Raw genomic sequence first — 12,558 nt, 5'->3', positions numbered from 1 at the left:
TTACGCGACAATAGTAGCAAGTATAGAACGATTTAATGGATTTTGATGCTTGAAAATTGTAATGCAACTTGATTTTGTAACATATACATATTTTTTGAAAGAACATACGAAAACTGTTAGTGTGCATTAATGGGAAGAGATAAATAGTAACATGTACAAGTTAAACTAAACAAATCCACCAAAATCAAATTCTGAAGTTGATACCTGATTGTTCAATTTCGTAAAAGCTGAGAAATATCGAATGAAATGATAGATAAGAACGGGAATAGATAGTGAGAGAATGCTCGAGCTGCTGACATGAGTTCCTCATCAATTTTCATCTTAGTCGTAGGTTTCTCCCGAAACTGTTCGATATCCATCCCATCCATGCCAGAATGGATCCGGCATTGGAAAGTCTTCACTTTGAAGGTGATGAAAAACCTCACAAAGCCTGTCGGCCAGTGGCGGACGCAGAAATTTTGGTCAGTAGGGGCTTCACTATATATACTCTCATTATCTACGAAAAAGAGTACTACGAACGAAACAGGTTTTAATGCTTATTGTTATTGGAAAAGATAAAGAAAAACAGTGATATAGTACAATAGGAGGGGAGAAAAAATGGTGGAAATATTTCTATAAATAGAAACAATATTAATTTTGGAGAATATGCCAAAATAAAAAAATTAGACTTTTTGTTGTAAACGGATGTACTCCCTTCGTTCATGATTATAAGTCCACATGTGACATGGCACGAGTTTAAAAAATATACTCTCTTCGTCCCCATTAATTGTCCACTTTGATCCCGCCACGAGTTTTAAGAAATGTAAATAAAAGTGGGTTGAAAAAATTAGTGGGATATGGAGTATCTCACTTTTGTATATTAGTTTTATGAGTTAGTGGAATGTGTGACCTACTTACCATTTATGGTAAAAAGTGAAATGCGGGGTGGATGAAAAAAACAAAAGTGGACAATTAATAGGGGACGGAGAGAGTAGTAAAAAGTGAATGAAAAAAGGTTAATTGAAGGTAAGGTCCATTACCATAAATTGTTAAAAATAAATGGAATTTTTATTGATGGATGGATGAAAATGAGAAAACATAATGTTTATTAGTGGATGGAGGGAGTAATATTTTTTAATATTAATATATATAGTACAAATATAAAAAGTTTTTACATAATTAGTTGGAAAGAAAAACGTCTAAAAATTTAATTTATAAATTAAAGTCACTAAGAAAATAAAAATTGAGTATGCATCGATTATTTGGAAAGAGTTATATAGGAGAAACAATTTAGAATTCATTAATTGAAAACTAAATTATTAAATTGAAATTTAGTTTACACTCCCTAAATCCAAAGAAAATTTAACTATAAGTTACTAAACATATTTTTAAAGAAACTGAATATTTCCTTCAAACCAAGACTTTTAAAAGTTGTTATACGTTTATTTTAATTTAATACAACTAATAAATGAAGCGGCCTCTTTTAGGAAAACACCCATCTTGACACATTTAACAAGGAAGTTTATAATATTAATTATTACCAAGTCATCTTCTTCCTCGAATACATCTTGGAAGCCATTGTTTTACGTTTTATTTTCTGTAAATTTTAACTTCTTGATTCATTTCAGCCCCTCTTACATTTCAACTTTTGATAATTTGGTCTTCAATAACGTTAATCTGGTGAGGGCTAGAGATAAAATTTAGAACTTTTAAAAAATTTCGAAGTAGAAAAAATCCAAAAAAATATTTTGGGTAGGGGCTTAAGCCCTCCCCCAGTTGAACGTGCGTCCGCCAGTGCTGTCGGCTGCGTGTTAACCTTCTCGACACTATCGAACACTAGCTTCCTATTCTGAAGAGTAAAATATGCTAAGAACGCACATTTTAAGTATTTTAGAATAAATAACTAAGTTATCTACTCTAGCAAATAGGCCCTAAAAAACTGGATACATAAACAACTTACTCCCTCCTTCCATTAATCCAAGGCCAATTTTGACAGGGCACGGGTTTTAAAAAATACAGTACAAAGTGACTGGAAAATGTTAGTGGAAGGTGAGTCCTACTTTTATGTACTCCTTCCGTCCCCAAGTGTGGCGGATCCAGAAATTTCATATTGGGGGTGCGATAAATAATTATATTGACTTGAACATATAAAATTAAATCGATCTTTTTTCTTTTATTATGTTAATTTTTCGATTAAATCACATTACTTGAAAAATTTTCACTATTAAATTATGGATTCTTAGATATTTATATAACAAAGAATTTATATTAGTTTATAGAAAGTTCAAAATTAAAAATAAAATGCATCATATTTTCTATATAATCTAAAATATGAGTATAATAGTGATCATAAATACTACTAATAAAGATTATATTCAACCATATAGCTTTATTATGTATGAAGTAAAGTAGAAAACAAATAATATATATTTAATCAAATATTGTTAGAAATTATATGAAATAAATGAGCAAACATTATCAGTAAAGGAGAGAAATGGCCAAAAACATGCTTTGGAGGAGTCGATCCTGGGTCTATGCTGTGGAAGAGTAATACATTTACCACTAGGCTACTTCCATATTTTGGGAGTCCAATGGTACCCCTTGTTCTTAATTAAATCCGTCAGTGGTCCTCAAACAGTATGAACAATGGGTTCGGCATGAGTTTTAATTAATAAAGCGAAAAGGAAGAGAGGGAGAGAGAAAGGGTAGTAGAAATAATGTTAGTGGAGAGTGAGCTCCACCTTATTGTAGTGGGTATAAGTTGTTAATGGTAATGGTATAAGTTGTAAATAAAATTATGGGTAGGGGTAATATGTTGTTTGACTTTTTTAAAATTAGAAAGTTCATACTTTTTAGGGACGGAAAAAAAAGGAAATGGTTCATAAATGTAAGTGAAAAGTAAAGTTAGTGGAATGTGGAGTCCATTACCAAAAGAAATAAAAAAGCAAATGTCCATTTATTGGTGGACGGACGAATATGGAAAAATGGGAGACTTATTGGTGGACGGAGAGAGTAGAAAGTAGAGAGCAACACTAACATGCTCTTTTTTGTAGGTATCGAGCGCTGGGACGGCATAACCCAACACGATTTTCTCGTGCTTCGACTCGTGTTCTGGATGTATCATCTGCCAAATCCAGAATGTAGGCGGGCCGCAGTCGTAGCCCTACACACAAAAGAAGTGATGAATAGATTGTAATCCATACTAGAGTAGAAGAAGGGTATTGAGGGAATAAAAGTGTTGGCATTACTTCATTCTCACAGAGGATTCGTGTGTATTCCTGAAAACATTAGCGTCTATATAATCAACTTCATCAGATTTTTCTTCTTCTTCACAGTTCTGTGTAGTAGGACTGGCCTATTGTCCAAACAAAATCTAAAATCAGCAAAGCACATGTAGCAAAAACATATAAAAGGAGACAACCACAATAAATTCATTTACATGTTCATTATTCTATATTGAGAAAAATAAATCAATTCAAAACCTAATACTCCACCGCACTAAGTGTCCACTTTTGCTATTTTGGTCCGTTCCCGTTACAAGAAAGGAGACACTTAATAAGAGAAAATCATGTTTACTTGCCCCAAATAAATCGTTAATCTCTTCTGAGTCGGATTTCGAAAAAAAATCTGGATCGGCATCATCGGGTCTGCATTTCTTGGCCGGAGCAAGAGCGGGATCATCGGCTGACATGGCGCATCTCTTGTCCGGTGTAAGAGAGGGATCGTCGGCTGACATGGCCTACAAAAAGATTTTGCATTAAAAATTAAGGGGCAGTTAACTCATCTTTTTTGAAGTTATATGAGCAAAAATGTGTGTTGTTATCCAGCTTTGTTTATTTATCTTCCCTACCAAACTGTCCCTAAGAGTTTCGTTTGCTAGGATAATGATACGATCCCATATCATATCTTTAGAAATCACAATTATTTAGTTATATTTTGATTTACCGTATCTTTTCTACATTTGTTTAGATATTTGTTTCTAGTATTCTAGTCTTATAAATACCGCTCACAATGGGGGCGCTAATCTTGATGTTGATGTTCCAATCGACGAGTCCCTAGAAGAGATCAGTCAAGATCCGAGCAATATGCCGCGCAAGTGCTCGTCGGGCATATGATGAGAAGATTGATGATCTTAGTGTTCCAACACATAAGGAATTGGAGATGAGAAAAGATACGAGACTTTGGCGAGAAAGAAAATAAAGTTGAAGCCCTTCGATCTTGTTTAGAGCCGAAAGAGAAAGATTTTAGTGTGTTGATGGAGAGCCGAGCGAAGAGAGAGCATGGAGAATCGAGCTCTTGTTAATGACATCCAGTCGGATTTGATATGAAAAAACAAGATAATCAAGAGGAAATGGAGGAGAAACGAAGGTTGTTTGAGGATGAGCTTAAATTAAAGCGGAAGAATTGGGTAAAGAGCAGGGATGCTCACCCGTTTGCGTCCACTGCTTGTGTCTATGTGCATTTGAATGTCGGTGATGTCCCAAGTCCGAATCTTCAATCAACATCGCTCAACACCGATGCAAGGTTGATCCCTCCACGCAATGGCACGCTATGTGTAAAGATTCGAGAGGCGTGGACAAGATTTTCGTTTTGGCATGGAATTTTGTTCGACAACATTCGGATCTCCTTTGTTGATTTCGATAGAAGTGATAAAGGGAGACGTTCACTGCTCGGGTGTGTTTGATCCGGGAGGAGACGCTCGCCAAAGCTTTTGGTTTCAACTATCGTAGTTGCTCCGTGGTTTACACCTTGAGGACAAAGCGTATTTTAACCGTGGGGAGTTGATACGATCCTCTATATCTCTAGAAATCTCAATTATTTAGTTATCTTTTATTTCCCCATATTTTTTTAATATCTTTGTTTTCTTATTCAATAAGTTAGGGTAATAGTATTCTAGTATTATAAATAAGAGATATTGTATTCATTCATTCAACCAATTAATGAATTATTATTTCTCCCAAAGATAACGTATGTTTTCCAATCAATTGGATTCCATCCGTCGATCCCGTTTGGGACGCGAGTATTCTATCATCCGCTAGTTATCGCTTGCCCGACGGGAGGAACCCGCGCACAACTCGAAACTATTATTTCGCCGACCCAACGAAGGGCCGAACACTTTTCGATCGCCAGAACACGCGCATATCGCAGCTAAGGAGAAGGTCCTTTAAAAACTCATTAGTGTCCATCCGTCCAACGCCCCAGAACGATCTAACTTTGCGTTAATCGAGTCCTTCGTTGTGGTGGCGGACCAGGGTGAAATTGAGGGCGGGGCGGCAAGCAAGGGAGGTCGTATTGACGACAACGATAGTGACGTAGTTGTATGACATGATGGTGGTCTAACCGACGTAGCGCCGGAATCCTTCCCCGCGGCGTGCGTAGAATTGTCCGGCGGCTAGAGCTCGCGGACAGGCGAACTCGACAACCGGCGGCTTGCCGAGCACGGAGTCTTTTCCGTCGGCAGGTGTAGCTCCCATTCGAGATGGTGGGAGGGTGAGATCACGATGAAGCACCCAGCTGTTAAGGACCTTCTCTTAATCGCGATCCAGCGTGTTTACTGGCGATCGGAAGTGTTCCACCTTCGTGGTCGCTGAAATAATAGTTTCGGAGTGCGCGGGTCTCCCCTACGGCAACGCGATAACTAGACAGTGATAGAATACTCCGACGCCCAATCGATCGGGCCGATGGAATCCAAATAAGAAGTGAAAAACATACGTTATCTTTGGGGAGAAATAATAATTCATTAATTGGTCAATGAATGAATACACTATCTCCTATTTATAATACTAGAATACTACTCCTTCCGTCCCACTTAAGATGACACGTTTTCCTTTTTAGTTTGTCCCAACTAAGATGACACATTTCCTTTTTGGGAACTTTCTCTTCCAATTAATACATTCAACCACTTTTTCTCACTCCTATTAAAATGTTCATCTTTCTTTATCTCTCTATACTTACACTCACCTTCTCTCTTCAATTAAACACTTTAACCAATAACTCCTAAAATCTCATGCCGGCTAAGCAATGTGTCATCTTAGTCGGACGGAGGGAGTACTCCCTAACTTATTGAATAAGAAAACAAAGATATTAAAAAGATATGGAGAAATAAAAGATAACTAAATAATTGAGATTTCCTACGTAAATAACTTTATAATAACTGCTGTTAGCGTAGATAACTATATGATAAATCACCTAAAATGTATAAGAAAGATGAGACGGTGTTTGTTAACTAAAGAGCTAATTAAACAACTAGGCAATTTGAATTCGTTAAACAGGAATTAGACGATAAGAAATCAAACTTTGATTTAAGTGAAGTTTCCCAAATATAATCTAATCAATCAATTGAACATAAATTAAGACATCTACACTGCATTCATAATCTTTTGTAATCATATACCAAAACACAACGCAAAGCGGCAAAAGAAAAGACAAATGTATAAAACTTACACGTAAATCACAGAATGAGATGAAATTATTAGGGTTGTCAACTCGGTTGGTTTAGAAATAAAATATAGACAAAGGCTATTATAAATAATTCCAACGTTATTCTCATCTTTCCTTTTAGCATAGTACAAAATATTTTGTAATATCTTCCCAAATCTTTTATACAAAATTAGTTATATACAAAATATTTTGTAATTTCTCCCAAATCTTTTATACTCTACAAAATTAGTTAGATTAGTACAAAATCTTTAGAAAAAATTAGTGAGATTAGTACAAAATGTTTTGTAAGCTCCTTCCAAATCTTTTGCTCTCTCATTTAGGTTAGAATAAAGATAAATGTAAATATTGTGCACGTGCATAATACCCTAGTTTTAAATTTAATTGAATTAAATTACAAATTAGTTTTGTTAGTATTAGTTATATTATTATATAGGAATAAAAATAAGTGATATGGAAAATTTATAACAAAATTTTCACATGATTATTTCTAGTTTGATTCTAAATAATTATACAATATTCAATTAAAATAATATTTTTTTCTTAAATTTATAGATATTTAATTTAAAATTTTAATATTTTTCTAAATTGTTATGGAATGGTTAGCATGTAATTTATTTTAAGTTAATTCATTTTTTGATTTGTATTGTAAAATGTCAAAAAGTTCGATTATGTATGTACATTTTATACATTTATCATTGGGCTCATAATCTTTGTCTTAGGCCTTTCTCTTTTTGGGCCCCTTTCGACTTGCCAAATCCAATTTATTACTACTACATTTTGACCCATTTTCCAACTCATCGGTCCTAACTCTTCACATATAGTGGGACGGAGAGAGCTAGTATCACGGTGTATGGATTTCTTGAATACTAGAAGAGCTTCAAGATCGGTATGGTTGTTGGAGTGTGAAGGAGGATAAAGTGCAATAGGGTAATATAATGAAGGGAGTAGATATGAGAGGTTTTGCCATAATATTTTTGGTGGATGCGTCTATAACCGAGATTAAAATTAATTCAGAAAATCAATTCAAATTTCCACGTGATTTGAGTCTCATACATAACTTCAAGATGAGCCATCTGCATTTTTGTTAAAAGTAAATGTTAATAATATGAATTTGGTCTAAACATTCGCTTTTGAAAAGATCCATAACAAATGAAAATGACACCAAGTAGTCATTTTTTTTACGTTCCGCAAAAAACTAATACCAACGTTAATTGCGCAGTGGTCTGACGTTAGTTTTTGACGAACCGTAAAAAGAACCACTTGACAATGATTTCACCCTGCTATGGACATGTTTTCAAAAAATGAATATTTTGGACCAAATTCGTATTTTGGCTATGTATTTAGGACCAAATTGACATTTACTCGTTAATTAATATTAAGAGATCTATTTGTTGTAAATCACGTGTAAACGTTTGGTTAACCACTCTATATTCATATGAAATTTCTTATCAAAGATATTAGTCAATTCATGTCAGCTATTTAAGTTTTATTGATAAATGAAATACGCAAGCATCTGAATTTTAAATAAACCATTTATTGTTTTCCCCTCATATACTGACGATCGATACCTAGAAACTAGGCCCACTAATTTATGTTAGTAATTGAAATTCCATTTAATTGAGCAGTTTCCACGGTTTTTTTTTTTTTTTCTAATTTTCAGGATGATTCTAAAATATAGTAGTTTCCACTTTATAATCGTGAGTGGCCCTACATTGATATCATGTAAATCCTATATAATTAATTTAGATGTGTATGTGCAATAATGGAATAGCATATAATCAATTTAAATTTTCACGTGATTTGAGTCTTATACAAAACCATCAAGATGTGTCAACAATATTTCTAATTATTACAAGAGATAGTAGTTGAAACTTGAAAAATTTAAATGTACATTAATAATTGGTTAACCACTTTATTTTATTGTCAACGTTCTTATTTATATAAACACTTGTCGTGTCTCTTGTTTAATTATTGTTAATTATTGATGTAATGAAATACGAAGAAGCTTGGATCCCAATTAGTGATTTTCTCATATATAAACATAAAAATAAGTACTCAGGTAATGTAATATTGAAATCTTGAAATCAATACAAATTATACCAATGGAAGCTATTTTAAACAAGTTTTTTTCAAAGATTATTCATATTCCACTGACGAAAAATAAGTTCATAACTTTTTATTTGGTAAATACAAAACATATAATATTAATATTACCCGAATTTAATTTTATTTTTAGATGTAATATTCTTTTAAATATATATTATACACATTTTTGCATACCTATTTACAAAAAAAGTATGCCTACATTCACCATTATCAACATTAACTATTGTAAAAAACTACCCCGAAACACATTGGCTACATTCACCATTATCATTACAATTGAAAAGATAAAAAATACTTAATTGTTTGAAAAAATGGTAAATTAGATTAAAATAGTTGATTAGAATGATTTACTTACTGATTTAATCAAAACACAGTTAATCGTTAATTTTTTACGAAATTGTTAATTGTGGATAGAAAAAAAAGTTTTTATTTTTATTTTTATGAGAAGCTAACACACGGATCCAAAAGTGTTTTTAAGGCAAATGTAGATGAGCAATTTTAAATATTATTCTTTTATATTTTTCCCATACCTTTCTTTAATATTTTTAAACATTTTGCATATTTATTTACCAAATGTTAAGTATGACACCATTTTTCTCTCTCACAAAACACACAATCAAACTTTTATTAATCATGTATCACACTAAAAGCGGCGTATGCACATGGGAACAAGTGGGTATACTTGTACCCATAACTTAATGTTTTAATACGATATGTAGAATTCTCCGTCCACGAATAAGAGTCCGTTTTTCCATTTTGTCCGTCCACTAATAAGAGTCCCGGTTCATAATTGCCATAAATGGAAAAGACCCCACAATCAACTAACTCATTCTACTCACATTTCATTTAAAACTAATATATAAAAGTGGAACTCTTATTCCACTAACTTTTTTCCACCCACTTTTCTTAACATTTCTTAAAACCGCACATTTTGAAATGGGACTCTTAATCGGGACGGAGGGAGTATTAGTTTAACAAAATTGTTGTCTTTCCCAGTGGAAAAGGCGCTCGCCTACCTTACCAAAGACCCGAGATTGACCCTCCTCAAGCGCATTTGTTGTGTACTTTGTTTTATCTTCTCAAAATTAACTTTGTTTTAATCCATATGAACTTTTTATCAATTTCATTTTGTTGTTAATCCATATCTCCTTCACAATTCATGTTTAAGTTTCATTATATGTTTCGTTTTTAAAAAATATTTATTAGTTTAACCACTAGCTTGTTCTTTTTTAATTTAATTTTATATTCTTTCATATTTAATTTTATTAATTATTTTTAATAGAACTTATATGACTAATATTGAGTAAAATATTTTACAAACAACTCAGGTTTAATTACTAATTTGAAATAAGTATCATAAAGTAATATTTATAAAATTAACCTCCTTATTATATTATCGACATAGTAATATAATTAATATTGCTAAGTAACAAAATATGAATACTTGTATTTCATATGCATAATGACTCTCACGTGAACTATAAAATTATTATTTTTATTTATTTAAAATAAAGTTTTTTGGTAGAAAAATAAAGACCAATTTCATTTTAAATATTAGAACAATTAAGAAAACATAACAAAAAAAAACAAAATCATTAGTCACATTGTGAACTTTTGTTGAAATTTTTTTTCAGACCATATAAAAAATCCTAGATACGCCAGCATTAAAATATGCATAATGCACCAATTTTTTTTGAGATCATTTATTCCGGATATTTCTAGTAAAAATTCATTGTTTCCAGACAATGAGATTCTGTGTCACTACTTAGACAACACTTAAAATCAACATGGAGAAAAGTGAGATGTTGAAGTAACACAAATTTTGGGACATATTTGAGCTTTAGGGTTTAGGGTTAAAACGTTCGGCATCGGATTGGCAATGCACGTGGGACCAAAAGTAATGAATTCACCATGCAGGGTTCGATCAAAATAGAATACTAAACTACGAACAAGTAACTAATTCTATTTGTTGTGTTTAAATTCTCAATGTGCAATATCTGTTATGAATCTAATTTTTTCATATCTATAATTTCAGCTCGATCATTAGATAACGAAGGATTTCATACAAGTAACCGCACACATAGTAATAGTACATTGTAGGCCTTCTCCAAATCGACGTTGGAACTTCCTCGGAAGAAGAAGAAGAAGGCATTATTTGATCAAACAAGGGAACGGAAAACACAAACTATGACAATGGGATAAAGTAATCAAACTAAGCAAAATGAAGTTTCGAATCTGGTTTTCGAAATAAGGCATCTCAGTGTCTTCAAGCTGCACCCATGCCTCAATCCCATCTCCTCTTTGGTGTCCATCAAAGTAACATGATTCTTCACCATCACATTCGCCACACTGCCCACTCCGGCTTCCCCCACCGAAATCGGCCTCGTAGAATCCAAACTTGCTCCAATCCGTCACCCACACAACATTCACATCCTCCCTCAGAGACATCTCCGACACCTCATGAGACATCTGGATCCAAGATCTCTTCCCTTCCTCACTTATCAATCCCGCACAATCGCGCATGTCTTCTCGCGTCGCTCCTAGCACGCGAACATAGTCTTCGACTCCCATCTTCTTTGATTCCTCCGCAGTGAGCTTAGTGATCGCAGAGCTACCAAATTTCCACAAGAATGTTTTGCCAGCGGGCACGGTCCTCTCCCTGATGTTGACAGCCTGCGCCACGACCAGATCCGTGGCCGGGCCCACATGGGCCCGGGCCCGGTCAATGGCCTTGACTATCAGCCGAAACAACCCCCATCCTTGAAGGAGGACGGGGTTGCTCGTAGGTCTTGCCAACCTTTTCTTTGAGGCTTGAAATTGTATTTTTGTTAAACAGGAACCTCTTGCATATGATGCTATAGAGGCCATTTTCCCCGTCCCGAGTTGTCCCAAACTCAGGCAGGAAATTCCTCCAGGAAGAAAACTGTCCGTTGAAGACTGGACAGATCTCTTCCCGGTTTCTCCACGGGCAGTGTTCGTCCATGCAGAGATGAACGTGCCCAGGGAGCCAGCGTCATGACCCTATGCGAAATGCATATACTAATAGCCACACCACCACATTTGAACCTGGTGAGCTGGACGAGCAAAATCGGGTCGGTTTCTCGTCCGCTTCCCATTTCTGAGGGTAAATGTCGTGAGCTCCTCGACAGCGTCAAGATTCATGACCTCGAGGAGCTGGAGATCAACGTTCGCCTCGATGAGGAGAGCGCCTTGGTCGCTGCAATCAACGACGCGGTGTTGCTTCATGTATCGCCCTGCGAAAGGGTAGAAAGCGGGCAGGATTGATGATAGAGTGTCTTGGAGATGATCGAGACTGGCTGCCGCGGAGGCCGGGGATTTGTAGTAGAACATTCCGACAACGTGCATGGTCGGGTTGAGTTCGTCCATGAATGAGATCTTGTAGGTTTTGAGGTTTTGTGGAGTTGGGGTGCGTGGTTTCACCAGCCTTTTACTCACGACCTTCACCTTCATGGCTGCTCCTTGCGAATCAAATCCTGAGAAATCACAACGTAGGCTTATAATCAAGATCGTATAGAAGAATAGAATTTGTAGTGAATAAGTGAATGGTGTTTTGTTAGGGCTTACCAGTTAGATAAGTGTAGAATTTGGGCAGAGAAATAAGGTACCATGTGTCGCCTTAAATAGGGAAAATGGCAACTTTTTTCCGCTTACTAGTGATTTGACGTTATTATTATGATTAAGGATGTCAATCGGATCGGTTTTCAATATAAATTTTACTTCCTCCGTTTCCATTAAATGTCTCATTTTTCCTTTTTTTTCATCGCCAATAAATGTTTCATTTCACTTTTATAATATTTGGTAAGTGGATCCTAAATTCCACTAACTCATTTCACTCACATTTTATTATAAAATTAATATATGAAAGAGGTCCCACATTTCACTAACTTTTCCATCCACTTTATTACATAAAGTCAAATAAATTTTTAAAATCCGTGCGGTCAAATATGGACATTTAATCACAGATGGTGAAGTGATCAACTTTCCATTTTTGGTTGTTCCACGACAAATGAT

The 12,558-nt window shown here is 34.7% G+C and overlaps 1 pseudogene; it reads right to left on the bottom strand.

Annotated features, from left to right (window-relative positions):
- Nucleotides 1-10,677: 10,677 nt before the first annotated feature.
- Nucleotides 10,678-12,159, bottom strand: LOC125206656 (annotated as a pseudogene).
- Between the last annotated feature and the right edge of the window lie 399 nt (nucleotides 12,160-12,558).

This window comes from Salvia hispanica, chromosome 2 (genome assembly GCF_023119035.1).
Source record: "Salvia hispanica cultivar TCC Black 2014 chromosome 2, UniMelb_Shisp_WGS_1.0, whole genome shotgun sequence".
NCBI classification, from domain to species: domain Eukaryota; kingdom Viridiplantae; phylum Streptophyta; class Magnoliopsida; order Lamiales; family Lamiaceae; genus Salvia; species Salvia hispanica.
This window is presented reverse-complemented; position numbering and strand designations above follow the sequence as displayed.